The following is a 17,578-nucleotide window of genomic DNA, read 5'->3' as shown; positions in this document are numbered from 1 at the left end:
TTCAAAATCCATAAAATTAGCTGCAGAGCCAGAATCAACAAAAGCCTCAGAAATCTCAGTTTTATCTTCCCATGTTACTGTACAGGGAAGGAGTAATCGTCTATCTTCTAGGGGTAAAAGCTGCGTGCCTAGGGTGCTACCCCCTACAACTCCTAGGCAGTAGCGTTTCCCGGCTTGTTGGGGCAATTACGTACTCTATGACCCCCCTCTGCGCAGTAAAGACACAGCCGTTCAGACATCCTGCGTCTTCGCTCCACTTGGGATAATTTTGACCGACCAATTTGCATTGGTTCGGGTGGAGGCGAGACAGGAGGAGGTGGAATTACTGGCGGCGCAGCGTAGGACACCATTCTTACATGACTACTACCCCGGGTCTGTTTCTGATAGCGCAGTCTGCGGTCGACGCGAATGGCCGATGAAATAGCCTCATCAACTGTCTTAGGTTCAGGCAAACTTAGCATGAGATCTGAAACCTCGTCTGACAATCCTGATAAGAAACAATCTAATAGGGCATAGGTGTCCCATCTGGCTGAAAATGACCACCTCCTAAATTCGGCTGCGTAGTCTTCGACCGGACCCTTGCCTTGACGCAATAACTTGAGCTTCCACTCAGAGGTCGCGACAAGGTCTGGGTCGTCGTAAATTACTGCCATGGCTTTAAAAAATTCATCCACAGAAGAGAGGGCTACATCTCCAGTGGGCAAACTGTACGCCCACGTCTGAGAATCGCCTGATAACAAAGTTTTAATAAATGTGACCCTTTGGGCCATAGTTCCTTAAGATCGGGGTTTCAACTCAAAGTAAGATAACACTCTACTTCTAAAATTTCGGAAGTCTGATCTGTGACCAGAAAATTTCTCAGGTACAGGCAAACGCATATCAGAGCTAGGAGGGGATCGCACCTCATCTACTGACGTCTGGAGGGTTTGTATAGACCCTGATAGGGCATCAATTAAGGCTTTGTGATTACCCAGCACTTGGTTGATGTTATCCACCGAAGTGGCAAGTGCGCCCAGACGGTCAGTGCGTGCGTCCATATTGTATTGGTCTGCCGTTCTGTAACGATCTGTGTAACACAGAGAGGGTCTGATTACCGGTGAACTGCAGTCTCACCAGGAATACAGAATATACCCGATTATTGGTGATCTGCAGTATCACCGATAATCAAATATATCTACTAACCTCTGGACACCAAGGAGAACAAGTGAGTGTTTAGATGCAACAGTATACTTTGATTATTTCACCAGAAGAATGTTCCTTCCTATGGCCTAGACTCTCCAGGAGGGAGGAGCTAGGCTAAGAGTAGGAAGGTCAGAGCGTGAGTGACACCCGAGAGGGAGGGTGTCACTAACAGGACTGGGAACTGCCTCTAACTGTAAGGCCAGTTCTCGAGGTCGGCAAGCCAGGTCGTAAATAGTGTTGGGCGAACAGTGTTCGCCACTGTTCGGGTTCTGCAGAACATCACCCTGTTCGGGTGATGTTCGAGTTCGACCGAACACCTGATGGTGTTCGGCCAAACCGTTCACGTGGTTCGGACCCGAACGTGCTCTGATTGGCCGAACGGGTCACGTGGTTCGGGTAAATAAATACCCGATCCACGTCATTTCTCCGCCATTTGTCTGTGGGTTTAGCTTTGGGTATGCAGGCAGGGTAGTTCTCTCTCCAGCCAGGCTAGCCAGGGTCCCCCCAGTCATTGTGTCGCTGCTGGGAACAGTAGTACACTGCTCACCCACACTATATAGCATTGTGTTTACTGCCACTCTGTGTACACCGTTCACCCACCACTGTATGGCATTGTGTTTACTGCCACTCTGTGTCTCTGCTGGGAACAGTAGTACACCGCTCATCCACCACTGTATAGCATTGTGCTCTGTGTCGCTGCTGGGAACAGTAGTACACCGCTCACCCACCCACCACTGTATAGCATTGTGCTCTGTGTCGCTGCTGGGAATAGTAGTACACCGCTCACCCACCACTGTATAGCATTGTGCTCTGTGTCGCTGCTGGGAACAATAGTACACCACTTACCCACCACTGTATAGCATTGTGATCTGTGTCGCTGCTGGGAACAGTAGTACACCGCTCACCCACCACTGTATAGCATTGTGCTCTGTGTCGCTGCTGGGAACAGTAGTACACCGCTCACCCACCACTGTATAGCATTGTGCTCTGTGTCGCTGCTGGGAACAGTAGTACACCGCTCACCCACCACTGTATAGCATTGTGCTCTGTGTCGCTGCTGGGAACAGTAGTACACCGCTCACCCACCACTGTATAGCATTGTGCTCTGTGTCGCTGCTGGGAACAGTAGTACACCGCTCACCCACACTATATAGCATTGTGTTTACTGCCACTCTGTGTACACCGCTCACCCACCACTGTATAGCATTGTGTTTACTGCCACTCTGTGTCTCTGCTGGGAACAGTAGTACACCGCTCACCCACCACTGTATAGCATTTCTGTACTGCCACTGTACTGCTGCCAGTCAGCGTGTACTTTAAGGATAAGTGAAATGAAGAAGAAATCCTGTGAAAGAGGGAGGGGCAAGGGAAGAGGTGTTTCCCCTGACGGTTCACGTACAGGCCACAGTGGAGCACCGAAGAAAACCCACTCAATACCGCCCATGTTGTCCAGGAAATCAACCCTCACAAATCCAAAAGAACAGGACCAGATAATTAATTGGATGACCTCTCAAGCGTCCAGCAGTGGGTTAAGCAGCACCAGCACATCACGCACGAGGTCCGGGTCCTCATCCAGTTACAAGGAGCCAGTGGGCACAAAGCTGACACAACCGGCAGTGACACCACGCACACAACTGCCAAATAACCAGTCCGAAGAATTTCCTCAGGACACAATGGGGTATTCGCAGGAGCTATTCCCAGCCCAACAAACTTCCACCTTTCAAAGGTCAATGGAACAGCCAGAAATGTTGTGCCCAGATTCACAACCATTTACTGTGGGAAATGCACCGTGCACTGAAATGCAAGGCGAGTCCGAGGACTTTGAAACCCAAATCCCAGAGCAAGTTGGGCAGGAGGGGTTTCAATTGCAGGAGGTCGGCCGACAAGATCTGGAAGACGACGTTGGAGTGAGCTGCGCAGAGGTTGTTCTGGGGAGCTCTACTCCACGGCGGCGGCCCACTATCACATATGACGAGTTTGAGGAGATGGAAGAGGAGGGTTTGGACAATGTGGACACAGACCCAGAATTTGTATGTGAAGGAGAACATCGCCGTCGTAGAAGCACAGATGAGTCTGTTGAAGAACCCACTGCTGCACAAGTTCGCCTTGTGCCACAAGGTAGGCGGCGCGAAATTTCAGGCACCACAAGCGTGGAAGTTCAAGTGAGACGCAAAAGAGGCGCAAACAGAAATCGCCAGGAAGGCAGGTGCTCCAAAGTCTGGCCTTTCTTTGAAGACTGCAGTGAGGATGGTACCATGGTGATTTGCAAGGTGTGCAAGACCCGCCTGAGCAGGGGGAAATATATTAACAACCTCTCCACCACCAGCATGACCCGCCACATGGTATCCAAACATCCCACTCTGTGGGCAAACGCGGCAGGACAGGGTACCAGCAACACTGCCTCCCTTGGGGTCACCAGACTCACCACCAGACCTTCCTCAGCAGCAGCAGAAGCCCAGCCATTGCGTGGTTCACAACAACATTCACAAACATCAGACGACGCTGACACTGTCACTTTCCGGAATAGTGCTCTTGAGGTCTCCCAGTCTTCATCAAACACAACAACCAACAGCCCTTCAGTGTGCAGCCCTACGGTTCAGTTGTCTGTCTCGGAGATGTTGGAGCACAAGAGGAAATTGCCAGCAAATGACCCCCGGGCCGTGGCACTAACAGCCAGCATAGCCAAGCTTCTGGCCTGCGAAATGCTGCCATATCGAGTGGTGGAGACAAACAGCTTCAAGGGCATGATGTCAGTGGCCATCCCACGTTACGTGGTTCCCAGCCGCTACCACTTTGCGCGCTCTGCAGTGCCTGAGTTGCATGAGCACGTGGTCAGCAAAATAACCCGAAGCTTGAAGAATGCCGTTGCCTGCAAGGTTCACCTCACCACTGACACCTGGGCGAGTGCGTTCGGCCAGGGTCGATACATCTCCTTTACCGCGCACTGGGTGAACCTTGTGGAGCCTGGCAGCGATTCCTCACCTGCTACGGCGCGGGTGTTGCCCACGCTGCAAACAGCTGCACCGCCGTCCCTCCCACTGGATAACAACAGCAGCACCTACCTCTCTGACTCCTTCTCCTCCAACACATCTCAAAGCTGTACCTCATCCGGAAATGCTAACCCAGCAGCAGTAGGATCGTGGAAGCAGTGCAGCACAGCTGTTGGCATGCGTCAGCAAGCGTTGCTGAAGCTGATCTGCCTTGGGGATAAACAGCACACAGGGGAGGAAATTTGGAGGGGAATAAAGGAACAGACGGATTTGTGGCTGGCACCGCTGGACCTGAAACCGGGCATGGTTGTGTGTGATAATGGGAGTAATCTCATTCGCGCTTTAAGGTTGGCTAAGCTGACACACATCCCTTGCCTGGCGCACGTGATGAACCTAGTAGTTCAGCGGTTCCTGAGGACATACCCAGGTGTGGCCGATCTTCTGTTGAAGGTGCGACGAGTGGCCAAACATTGTAGAAATTCCAGTACTGCTTCGGGGGCACTCGCCAAGATGCAGGAGCGCTTCAATCTCCCCCACCATCGCTTGCTGTGTGATGTCCCTACGCGCTGGAATTCTACGCTGCACATGCTAGCCCGCTTTTGCGAGCAGAAGAGTGCAGTGGTCCAGTACATGACGGCGCAGTACCGAGGCGCATCCGGACAGCTGCCAAGCTTCTGTGGATCCGATTGGGCCAACATGTTGGACCTCTGCCAAGTCCTCCAAAATTTTGAGCAATCCATGTTGCTTGTGAGCAGTGACAACTCTTCAGTCAGCATTACCATACCACTGCTGTGTTTACTGAAGAAGTCAGTGTTGAAAATCAAGGAAACAGCCGTCATGATGCAACTGGGGGAATCTGAAGGAGAAAACAATCAGCGTGATGATACCAACATCAGGCCATCTGCCTCAGGAAACGCTGGCCCCAGCAGCTATGACGAAAAAGAGGAGGAGGAACAGCTGGAGTTGGAGCAGGAATTTCATGCCACCACTGACGAGGGCCAGAGCGGTGCACGTTGGACTTCCACAATTCAGCGCGAATGGTTAGCAGAAGCAGACCAGGAAGAAGGTGGCAACTATGATGCATCACAACTATCACAACGCTCACAAGAGGATGATGAGGATTCTGGTAGGACTCTGGCACACATGGCTCAATTCATGCTAGACTGCATTGAACGCGACCCACGCATTGTGCGCATTCTGGACAACACCAATTACTGGGTTTATACCCTTCTGGATCCACGGTACAAACACAATGTTCCAAAACTGCTTGAAGAAAGAGTCAGACAGGTCAAAATGGAAGAATACCAGCAGGCCCTTGTGGAGACTTTAGAGAGGAGATTGACATCCTCCACTGGCGCACGGAAGGGGTTGTTCCGAGTGTCTAGAACCCTCCCCCGGGCCAGGGGCGTAGCTTGGTGGGGGCATTGTTTTGTTTCTATTAAATCTCCTCTCTCTGCCTGAGATTCTGCCGAGAGTGCAGTGCCAGAGCACGTCATTACGTGCTGCACGCAGCTTACATGTGCAGGGATGAGGTCACAGGAGCCCCGGGAAGTTTGAGTCAGGTCTGGCTGGAATAGATCACGCTGGGACTTGGAGTGCTGATGATCGGACTGGCACGAGCATACAGGTGCCTGATTGGTGGAGAGCCGACTCCCATGTCTCCCCGAGTGTCTCTTTCTTTCCTCTTCCGCCCCCCCTATACAGATGCTGCCTCTTCTCTCATTGCCGTAGTAGCATCGAGTAGCTGTCACATCATGCTGCCTAGCGCGGGTGGCTTGAATACAGCATATGAAGCAGCCAGCCAGAACGGGACAGGGACTCTCTGCTCACATGCCAGGCATTCCTTTGTGTGAGCCAACTCCAGAGATTCATTCACCTCTCTTCAGCTCAACTTTTTTCATTAACTCCTTCACTGCTGGTAAGGAGTTAAGATATTTGCACAGCTCACTTTGTGTTTATGGTGGGGGCAGGAGTGTTACTGGGGGGGGGGGGGAGTTAGGGGATTACTGTTACTGGGAGGGTTACTGTTATTGGGGGGGGAAGGGGGGGAGGAGATGGGGGGAAATTACTGTAGCTGAGAGGGTCTCATGGTCCATAACATACTGTACGTGTACTTGTGCGATAAAATGCTAAATGCTGGAAGAATCCTGCAGGGACAGGGGTCAGACAGTCAGGAATGGAATCACAGAATGTATGTATGACATATACACATACTGTACATACATTCTCTTTCGCTTACTGACCCTGTCTCTGATGCTTCAGGCTTAAAGCTTTTAGCATTTTATCACACATGCAGCAAGTCAATATCCCAGTATCTGGGGGAGGGAGGGGGGTAGGAAGCTCTATACAGTGGCTGGATAGAGTACTGGTTAAGGACTCTACCTCTAACAGGAGACCTGGGTTCAAATAAATCTTTGCTCGTCCTGTTCAGTAAGCCTGCACCTGTTAAGTAGGAGACCCAAATAACATGTCCCAGTGCCTGCAGCTCTGGCGCTTTGAGTCCGACAGGAGAAAAATGTGATATAAATGTTCTCTGTCATGTCTCTGTATTTATAGCACTGACATCTTCTGCAGCACTTTACGGAGTACATAGTCATGTCACTGACTGTCCTCAGAGAAGCTCAGAATCTAATCCTACCACTGTCATAGTCTAATGTCATCCCATATTATTATGTATTTATATAGCACTGACATCTCCTGCAGCACTTTACAGAGTACATAGTCATGTCACTGACTGTCCTCAGAGGAGCTCACAATCTAATCCCTACCATAGCCATAGTCTAATGTCCTACCATATTATTATTATGTATTTATATAGCACTGACATCTCCTGCAGCACATTACATAGCACATAGTCATGTCACTGACTCTCCCCAGAGGAGCTCACAATCTAATCCTGTCATAGTCTAATGTCCTACCATATTATTATTATTATTATTATTATTATTATTATGTATATAGTACTGACATCTTCTGCAGCCCTTTACAAAGTACATAGTCATGTCACTGATTGTCCTCAGAGGAGCTCACACTCTAATACTACCATAGTCATAGTCTAATTTTTTACCATATTATTTTGTATTTGCATAGCTGCACTGATGACCACGCTCACATTCTGATGCCGGGCCATGCCCCTTTTTGCTCTTTGCCACCATGGGGGGCGCATAAACTGTCTTTGTCCCCGGGTGTTGAAAGCCCTAGCTACGCCTCTGCCCCGGGCCCCCTGCATCGAGACAGTATGTGTGTGCGGCGAGGTCTCACGCTTGCGGGTGCCTTGCTTGCTGCGGGTGGCGGGCGTACGGGCACCAGGCAGACCTGCGGGGGAAGAGAAGACTTTCCACTTATGGTGCCTGGATCCTGCGCAGCTTCTATGTACTTCCTGTCCCGGTCGGCGTCTGTCACTATGGTAACAGTGTCCCCTGTGATGACGTAACCGCATGTCATCACAGGGGAAGCTCTTACCGATGGGACGTGCGCCGGGAGAGGCTGAAGATAGAAGTTGTGTGCGGGATGAAGGCAGGTAAGTGGAAACGCCTCGCTTCCCCCCGCCTAACCTAACCAACCTATACTGGGACATAGACCTATCTAATCTATACTGGGGACATATACCTATCTAATCTATACTGAGGGCATATACCTATCTAACCTATACTGGGGCCATATTCCTATCTAAGCTATACTGGGTCCATATTCCTATCTAAGCTATACTGGGGGACATATACTTATCTAATCTATACTGGGGCATATACCTATCTATCTAATCTACACTGGGGGGGGGGAGTGCAATTTAGCCTAGAAACTGCTAGTATTTGGCTCCACCCACACCATGTTTTGGCCACGCCCACACACCGCTTTCAGGAATCCCCCCTTGGAAATCCTGGATTTGCCCCTGTCCTCCCCCTCCTCTAGCCAGTTGTACGCCGACAGACTGACTTCCGCAAACCCAGGACGACCAGGAGGGCAGCAAACAACACAAGCCGCAGCTAGTGCCCAAAAGGGAATGGTATCGGCAGTGTCCTTGAAGTGGGAAAATTTTCTGACACCCATGCAGCAGCCCACAGAACAGCAAGCGTGCAGATCCACCTCCAACACCGATTGCCTGGAGAAGATGGTCAAGGACTACATGTCAGATGGCGTAGCTGTGTTGAACAATCCATCTGCACCCTTCAACTATTGGGTATCGAAGCTAGACACCTGGCACGAACTGGCAATGTACGCAATAGAGGTGCTGGCTTGCCCGGCAGCCAGCGTTATGTCGGAACGCTGTTTCAGTGCTGCCGGAGGCATCGTCACAGATCGGCGTATCCGCCTCTCCACAGAAAATGCAGACCTTCTGACTCAAATTAAAATGAATCAATCCTGGATTGGAAACGACTACGCAACACTCCCGGACCCCAACCAAGTAACATGAACAATGAACATCTGTGATGGGTTAGCGTTTCCGGTCCCTGTTTATTGAACCTCTCATCTGTATTACATTTATGACTGCATGGCGACAAAATGCAAATTGCTATCCGCACGCTTCTTGTCCTCATGCAAGGCCTGGGTTGTTGTGTCTCAAAGTGTGGCCTTCTCCTCCTGCGCCGCCCTCCTCCTGTTCCATCACGTGTGCTGCTGCTGGGTTAGCGTTACCGGTCCCTTTTCCTGGAACCTCTTATCTGTATTACATTTATGACTACATGGCGACAAAATGCAAATTGCTATCCGCACGCTTCTTGTCCTCATGCAAGGCCTGGGTTGTTGTGTCTCAAAGCGTGGCCTTCTCCTCCTGCGCCGCCCTCCTCCTGTTCCATCACGTGTGCTGCTGCTGGGTTAGCGTTACCGGTCCCTTTTCCTGGAACCTCTTATCTGTATTACATTTATGACTGCATGCCGACAAAATGCAAATTGCTATCCGCACGCTTCTTGTCCTCATGCAAGGCCAGGGTTGTTGTGTCTCAAAGTGTGGCCTTCTCCTCCTGCGCGCCCTCCTCCTGTTCCATCACGTGTGCTGCTGCTGGGTTAGCGTTACCGGTCCCTTTTCCTGGAACCTCTTATCTGTATTACATTTATGACTGCATGGCGACAAAAAGCATGTTACCTGTGCAAAGAAAACAGACATTTCCCGCATTTAAAAGACAGTTTTCCCTTTGAAACTTTAAAATCGATTTTCTCAAAAACTATAAGCTCTTTTTGCTAATTTTTTCCCCTCTTGTACCCACTCCCAAGGTGCACATACCCTGTAAATTTGGGGTATGTAGCATGTAAGGAGGCTTTACAAAGCATGAAAGTTCGGGTCCCCATTGGCTTCCATTATGTTCGGAGTTCGGCTCGAACACCCGAACATCACGGCCATGTTCGGCCTGTTGGGCCCGAACCCGAACATCTAGATGTTCGCCCAACACTAGTCGTAAACACACAGACAGATAAGGTACAGAATCAGGATGCAAGTACAGAGTCCAGGAACGAGCAGAGCTTGGCAACAGGATATCAGAAATAACAAGGTACAAGATCAGAGTTCAGAGGAATAGTCAGGCAGGCAGAAGGTCATAACAAATAATACAATTCAATGTTCCTAATGCTAAGGTGTGAACGCCTTGATGTCAACACCTTTGGAAACTATGCTAGAACACAGATACAGACAAGGTCTGAGTGCTACCACGTTGTGATCGCAACGGCAGACAACCAGAGAATGCCCAGCACCCAGTATATATAGTGAGGTACTCTCCAGCGCCTCCCTAAGTGCTGGACCAATGGCAAGTGGTGAAAATGTCAGCTGACCGGCCTGGTCAGCTGACCCTTTTCTGGCAGTCATATAAGCTCTGCCTCTGAGCACGTGCGTGCGTCCTTCTGAATCTGTGTGGACTAGCAGTCCCAGCCACACCAGACATATCTTGCAATGTGATTCTTGATTCAAGCGCGGGGACCGCCGCCCCGCTCTCTAAGGGAGCGGCGGTTTCCCCGCGTCCGGCTGCACTGTCAGCAACTCTGCCATCTGTGCAATCTGCCGACTCCAACGCGGACTCCACCGCTCTGCCCATGCGGCATGCAGCGGTTTCTCCGCGTTGTGCCGCCATGTTGGACGCGGAAACAGCCGCCTCACTCTGAGCCCCTGCGGCGGCTTTTCCGCGTTTTCTCACACCGAGAGAAATTATGATATTGGAAACCGAGAGTTATTGGCCATTAAACTCGCGTTTGAGGAATGGCGTCATTGGCTCGAAGGGGCAGAACATATGATTACGGCCTATACTGACCACAAGAATTTAGAATATATTGACGGGGCCAAGAGACTTAGCCCCGACAAGCTCGCTGGTCTTTATTCTTCTCAAGGTTCAGATTCATAATTACCTACAAACCAGGAAGTAAAAACATCAAGGCAGATGCCCTGTCTAGATGTTTTGAGCCCGAGACAGTGCAGCCACCAACTCCTGAGAATATCCTGCCCGCGAAAGTTGTCTTAGCAGTCACCGACACATGGGAGGATTGGTTGTCTACTCTGGGTCCCTATCAACAGGACATCCCCGAGGGGAAACCAGAGGGGGTTCTGTTTGTGCCACTTGCAACTGTTACAGTTGTTTCATGGGCATAAGAATGCAGGGCATCCAGAGGTGGCTAGAACGCAGGATTTGCTTGCTAGATGCGTCTGGTGGCCGTCCCTGGTCTCAGATTGTAAGGAGTTTGTCAGAGATTGTTCAGTCTGTGCCAGAAATAAACCATCCAGACAGGCTCCGGTGGGTACGCTCCAGTCATTGCCAGTGCCAGAGCAGCCATGGACCCATCTATCCATGGACTTTGTGGGCGAAATTCCTAGATCTGAGGGTAAAACTGTCATCTGGGTGGTAGTCGACAGGTTCAGCAAAATGGCTCATTTTATCCCATTGGACGAATTTCCTTCAGCTCAGGAACTGGCTGATCTCTTCATTCATCACATTTTTGGGTTGCATGGGATACCAGAAAATGTGGTGTCAGATAGGGGAGTCCAATTCATGTCCAAGTTTTGGAGAGCATTTTGTCATCATCTGGGAATGAACCTGTCATTCTCATTAGGCTACCACCCAGACTAATGGGCAAACCGAAAGTGTCAATCAGTCACTAGAACAGTTCCTTAGGTGCTATGTGGCCGATGCTCAGTTGGAATGGGCACAATTCCTACCATATGCGGAATTTGCTCATAACAATCTTAAAAGTTCCTCTACGGGATTCTCTCCTTTCCAGGTGGTCTTGGGGAGATCTCCTAAATTTTCCCCATTACCAGTGGTGTCCTCTTCCCTTCCTGCAATGGAAGATTGGCAGAGATCTTTTAGGGAGATCTGGACTATGGTTAAAAGAAATCTGGAAAAGGCTTTTTTAACCCAGAAAGCCCGATAAGAAGCGGTCTGCAAAATGGGTATTTGATCCTGGGGATATGGTGTGGGTTTCAACCCGGCATCTAGCGCTGAGACAGCCTTCAGCCAAGCTGGGTCCTAGATTGATAGGCCCATACCCTGTGTCCAAAAAGATTAATGATGTGACCTATTTGATCGCTTTACCATCTAATATGAAATGCAGAAAGTCTTTTCATGTATCACTTTTGAAGCCAGCTGTGCATGTGGATTCCTCTCCCCCCCTGTAGTGTTTGATGGCGAGCCTGAGTACGAGATTGAGCAGATTTTGGATTCTCGTCGGGTACGCAATTCTGTGAAGTACCTGGCTCATTGGAAAGGGTATGGGCCTGAGGAGAGATCCTGGGTGCCAGATCATAGCATGCATGCTGAGGAATTAAGGCAGAAGTTTCATAAATTACATCCTGAAAAGCCGTGTGGTACGTGTCCGGAGTCCACGCCTCAAGGGGGGGGGGGGGGTACTGTAATGAATAGCAACATGGCAGCGGCAGTGGATGGTGTTACCACCGCAGCTGCTTCTGATTCACTGCCTGCCAGTCTTCCCGCACCTCGGGCGTCTAGCACGCCGAGGACGAGTGCCTCTGCTGCTTACAGGGGTGCAGGGAGGAATAGTGCTTTGGCAGCGGCGGTGGATGGCGTTTCCACTGCAGCTGCTTCTGATTCTCTGCTTGCCAGTCTTCCCGTACCTCGGGCTTCTGATACGCCAAGGTCGAGTGTCTCTGCTGCTCACAGGGTTGCATTGGCGCATTAGGATCTTTATGCCAGGAGGAGGTGCGTCAGCTGACCGACTGGTCGGCTGACCGGCTGACGTCATCGGGTACGCTCGCCGCTGCTGATTGGGGGAAATGCGGAGGGCGTGCCTCAGGGATCTCCTCCGCTTCTTAAGCACGGCGGATTCAGTTCCAAATTGTCTGCTGTTGCGAATACTTCGTGTTAGCGCTCAGACCTTAGATATATCCGGTGTGCTTTGATCCGGGAGAAAACCGGGGATTTCACACAGTATAGGATTGAATTGATAGCCTTAATTATAATCATTTATTGTATTATCTGTTATGACTCTTGCTCGTTCTGACTATTCTTACTCTCAGTGATTTTGTGCTTCTACCCATCTGATCTGGTTGCCGACTCTGCCTGTTATAACCTTCTTGTCTCTGCTTTCTGACTTTGTACCGTATCTGCCAGTCTGTTGCCAATCTCTTCTAGTCTGACTACTCTACTCTAGTGTTGGGCGAACACCTGGATGTTCGGGTTCGGGCCGAACAGACCGAACATGGGCCAGATGTTCGGCATGTTCGGCCCGAACCCCGAACTCAATGGAAGTCAATGGGGACCCGAACATGCCGCAATACGGCCCCCTATGGGGTCGCAGGCATAAGGGGGAGCATGCCCCGATCGCGAGGGGGGGTCGGAAATTCCCCCCACGCCCTCCGCTAGCGCTCCCCCCTCTGCCCGCTTCCCCATAACAAAAGTTTGTTGAAAGTTAATACTAGTACCGGTGGCTGGCTGCTGGCAGTGGAGTGAGTGAGGAGGAGGAGTCCGCCTAGGAGAGTGACGCGTTGAGGCCGGGCAGCGGGCGGTTCAGCGGTAGTACCCTTGTGGTACTTCCGCCCTTTCTCTGACCTCACGTCCTCCACGTGATGACGCATACGAGGGTACGCGTGACGCGTACCCTCGTATGCAGAGGACGTGAGGTCAGAGAAAGGGCGGAAGTACCACAAGGGTACTACCGCTGAACCGCCCGCTGCCCGGCCTCAACGCGTCACTCTCCTAGGCGGACTCCTCCTCCTCACTCACTCCACTGCCAGGCCAGCAGCCAGCCACCGGTACTAGTATTAACTTTCAACAAACTTTTGTTATGGGGAAGCGGGCAGAGGGGGGAGCGCTAGCGGAGGGGGTGGGTGGAATTTCCGACCCCCCCCCACGATCGGGGCATGCTCCCCCCTTATGCCTGCAACCCCATAGGGGGGCCGTATTGCGGCATGTTCGGGCGAACAGGGCCCTGTTCGGCCGAACAGGGGCCCTGTTCGGCGGGCATTAAATAGTTCGGGCGAACCCGAACTAAAAAGGCCGAACACCATCAGGTGTTCGGCCGAACTCGAACATCACCCGAACAGGGTGATGTTCTGCAGAACCCGAACAGTGGCGAACACTGTTCGCCCAACACTACTCTACTCTCACCAGAGGGGCCTATTCTCTGGTGATGGGTTTGGGACTGTTAGTGCCCACCAGCTCCTCTGGTGAGGCATTGTCATACCTATCAGTACTATTGTTGCACCAAGCACTACACCTGTTACACCATCTGTATTTGCTGTCACGACAGCTTCTGATATACCAGTATTATAGGTGATTCTGCACATCACCTTATAATCAGGTATATATCTGCATTATAGGTGATACTGCAGATCACCTAATAATCAGAATTCTGTCTCTTGCTGACACAAATCACTGCACTCTGCCCTTATTGTGTGTCTCTGCCCTTATGGTGTGTCTCTGCCCTTATGGTGTGTCTCTGCCCTTATGGTTTGTCTCTGCCCTTATGGTGTGTCTCTGCCCTATGATGTGTCTCTGCCCTTATTGTGTATCTCTGCCCTTATGATGTGTCTCTGCCCTTATTGTGTGTATTTGCCCTTATTGTGTGGCTTTGCCCTTATGGTGTGTCTCTGCCCTATGATGTGTCTCTGCCCTTATGGTGTGTCTCTGTCCTTATGGTGTGTCTCTGCCCTTATTGTGTGTCTTTGCCCTTATGGTGTGTCTCTGCCCTTATTGTATGTCTCTGCCCTTATTGCATGTCTCTGCCCTTATTGCATGTCTCTGCCCTTACTGTGTGTCTCTGTCCTTATTGTGTGTCTCTGCCCTTATGGTGTGTCTCTGCCCTTATGGTGTGTCTCTGCCCTTATTGCATGTCTCTGCCCTTATGGTGTGTCTCTGCCCTTATTGTGTGTCTCTGCCCTTATGGTGTGTTTCTGCCCTTATTGCATGTCTCTGCCCTTACTGTGTGTCTCTGCCCTTATTGTGTGTCTCTGCCCCTATGGTGTGTCTCTGCCCTTATTGCATGCCTCTGCCCTTATGGTGTGTCTCTGCCCCTATGGTGTGTCTCTGCCCTTATGGTGTGTTTCTGCCCTTATTGCATGTCTCTGCCCTTACTGTGTGTCTCTGCCCTTATTGTGTGTCTCTGCTCTTACTGTGTGTCTCTGCCCCTATGGTGTGTCTCTGCCCTTATGGTGTGTTTCTGCCCTTATTGCATGTCTCTGCCCTTACTGTGTGTCTCTGCCCTTATTGTGTGTCTCTGCCCCTATGGTGTGTCTCTGCCCTTATTGCATGCCTCTGTCCTTATGGTGTGCCTCTGCCCTTATGGTGTGTCTCTGCCCTTATGGTGTGTTTCTGCCCTTATTGCATGTCTCTGCCCTTACTGTGTGTCTCTGCCCTTATTGTGTGTCTCTGCCCTTATGGTGTGTCTCTGCCCCTATGGTGTGTCTCTGCCCTTATTGCATGCCTCTGCCCTTATGGTGTGCCTCTGCCCTTATGGTGTGTCTCTGCCCTTATGGTGTGTCTCTGCCCTTATTGTGTGTCTCTGCCCTTATGGTGTGTCTCTGGCCTTATTGTGTGTCTCTGCCCTTATGGTGTGCCTCTGCCCTTATGGTGTGTCTCTGCCCTTATGGTGTGTCTCTGCCCTTATTGTGTGTCTCTGCCCTTATGGTGTGTCTCTGGTCTTATTGTGTGTCTCTGCCCTTATGGTGTGTCTCTGCCCTTATGGTGTGTCTCTGCCCTTATGGTGTGCCTCTGCCCTTATTGCATGTCTCTGCCCTTATGGTGTGTCTCTGCCCTTATGGTGTGTCTCTGCCCTTATGGTGTGTCTCTGCCCTTATTGTGTGCCTCTGCCCTTATGGTGTGCCTCTGCCCCTATTGCATGTCTCTGCCCTTATGGTGTATCTCTGCCCTTATGGTGTGTCTCTGCCCTTATGGTGTGTCTCTGCCTTTATGGTGTATCTCTGCCCTTATTGTGTGTCTCTGCCCTTATTGTGTGTCTCTGCCCTTATGGTGTGCCTCTGCCCTTATGATGTGTCTCTACCCTTATGGTGTGTCTCTGCCCTTATGGTGTGTCTCTGCCCTTATTGTGTGTCTCTGCCCTTATGGTGTGTCTCTGCCTTTATTGTGTGTCTCTGCCCTTATTGTGTGTCTCTGCCCTTATGGTGTGTCTCTGCCCTTACTGTGTGTCTCTGCCCTTATTGTGTGTCCCTGCCCTTATGGCGTGTCTCTGCCCTTACTGTGTGTCTCTGCTCTTATTGTGTGTCTCTGCCCTTATTGTGTGTCTTTGCCCTTATGGGGCTTGATTCACAAAGCGGTGCTAACCTACTTAGCACTTCTAAAGTCTTAAGACGCGCTAACCAGGGTGCTAAGTAGGTTAGCACCGGATTTCTCAATCAGATCGCGCGCTAACTTTGCGCGCGCAAAGTTTTACGCGCTCAAAGTTTTACGCGCGCTAAGTCCCATAGGCTTTAATGGGCACTTCGCGCGGAGCGCCCTGTGCTCTGTGCAGTACGAGCGTAAAGTTTTGCGCGCATAAAGTTTTGCGCGCGTAAAGTTTTATGCGCGAAAAGCTTGTTTAGACGTGCTAAGGGGGTTTTCACAGGCGTGCTAACAGTTCACCGCTTTGTGAATCAAGCCCATGGTGTGTCTCTGCCCTTATGGTGTGTATCTGTCCTTACTGTGTGTCTCTGCCCTTACTGTGTATCTCTGCCCTTATTGTGTGTCTCTGCCCTTATGGTGTGTATCTGGCCTTATGGTGTGTATCTGCCCTTTTGGAGTGTCCCTGCCCTTATGGGGCTTGATTCACAAAAGAATGCTAACTGATAGCACGGCCGTTTGTGCATGAAAATTCGCGTTTGCGCGCGAAAACGTTATTGGATCGTGTGAAAATTTGCGATCGCGCTAAACTTAAAAATTCACGCGAAAACGGCCATGCTATCAGTTACCACTACTTTGTGAATCAAGCCCTTGGTGTGTCTCTGCCCTTATTGTGTGTCTCTGCCCTTATGGGCTTCGAGTGACTCGTAGGGGAAAAAGTGTAAGGGAGGCTAGTCCTGAGTTGTCTCTCCCTAATAAATATGCTTGTTTGCGTGATTTTAGGGATTATGATTCTTGAGTAGCAATGTTGCAGCAGGATATGTCCCTCAGCAACCAAGGGACAGACTCAGTGGCGTAGCATTAGGGAGTGCAGAGGTTGTGACCACACCAGGGCCCTCCCTCAACTACAGTATTAGCTCTTTATTGGTCCGGTGCTGGTAGTAATCACTTTGATAGATGCTTTGAATAGTAGTAATCATTACCAAGCTGTTCCCCATCCCCTTCTTGTACCTCTGACACTGTGGATGTCCTTGGCAGGTTTTAGCGCTCCGTATCAGTTTGTTATGTACAGAATCCTGGAAGGTCCAACTTAAAACTTGCACCTTAGCTACACCACTGGACAATCCCAGGGTGTGGAGTCTATTGAGTATGGATTCTCAACAGCACATGCTGCAAGTGTTGATGGGCCGTCACCCCTAATGGGTGGCAGACTACTTTGCTGCCTGGTGCTCCCTATGTCACAAGCCCTAGGACTACCCCACCAGAGACAAGAATAACAGGGATAGGGAAGGCTAATAAGTACCGAAGTGCTAGGACTGACTGGACGGGACAGACTGGACGGGACAGACTAGATGGGACAGACTGGATGGGACAGACTGGGCAGGACAGACTGGACAGGACAGACTGGATGGGACAGACTGGGCAGGACAGACTGGACAGGACAGACTGGATGGGACAGACTGGGCAGGACAGACTGGATGGGACAGACAGGATGGGACAGACTGGGCAGGACAGACTGGGCAGGACAGACTGGACGGGACAGACTGGACGGGACAGACTGGACGGGACAGACTGGATGGGACACACTGGATGGGACAGACTGGGCAGGACAGACTGGGCAGGACAGACTGGATGGGAAAGACTGGGCAGGACAGACTGGATGAGACAGACTGGACAGGACAGACTGGATGGGACATACTA

This window comes from Hyperolius riggenbachi, chromosome 2, assembly GCF_040937935.1.
Source record: "Hyperolius riggenbachi isolate aHypRig1 chromosome 2, aHypRig1.pri, whole genome shotgun sequence".
In the NCBI taxonomy this organism is placed as follows: domain Eukaryota; kingdom Metazoa; phylum Chordata; class Amphibia; order Anura; family Hyperoliidae; genus Hyperolius; species Hyperolius riggenbachi.
The sequence above is the reverse complement of the archived record's forward strand: the minus strand, read 5'-3'. Positions refer to the sequence as shown.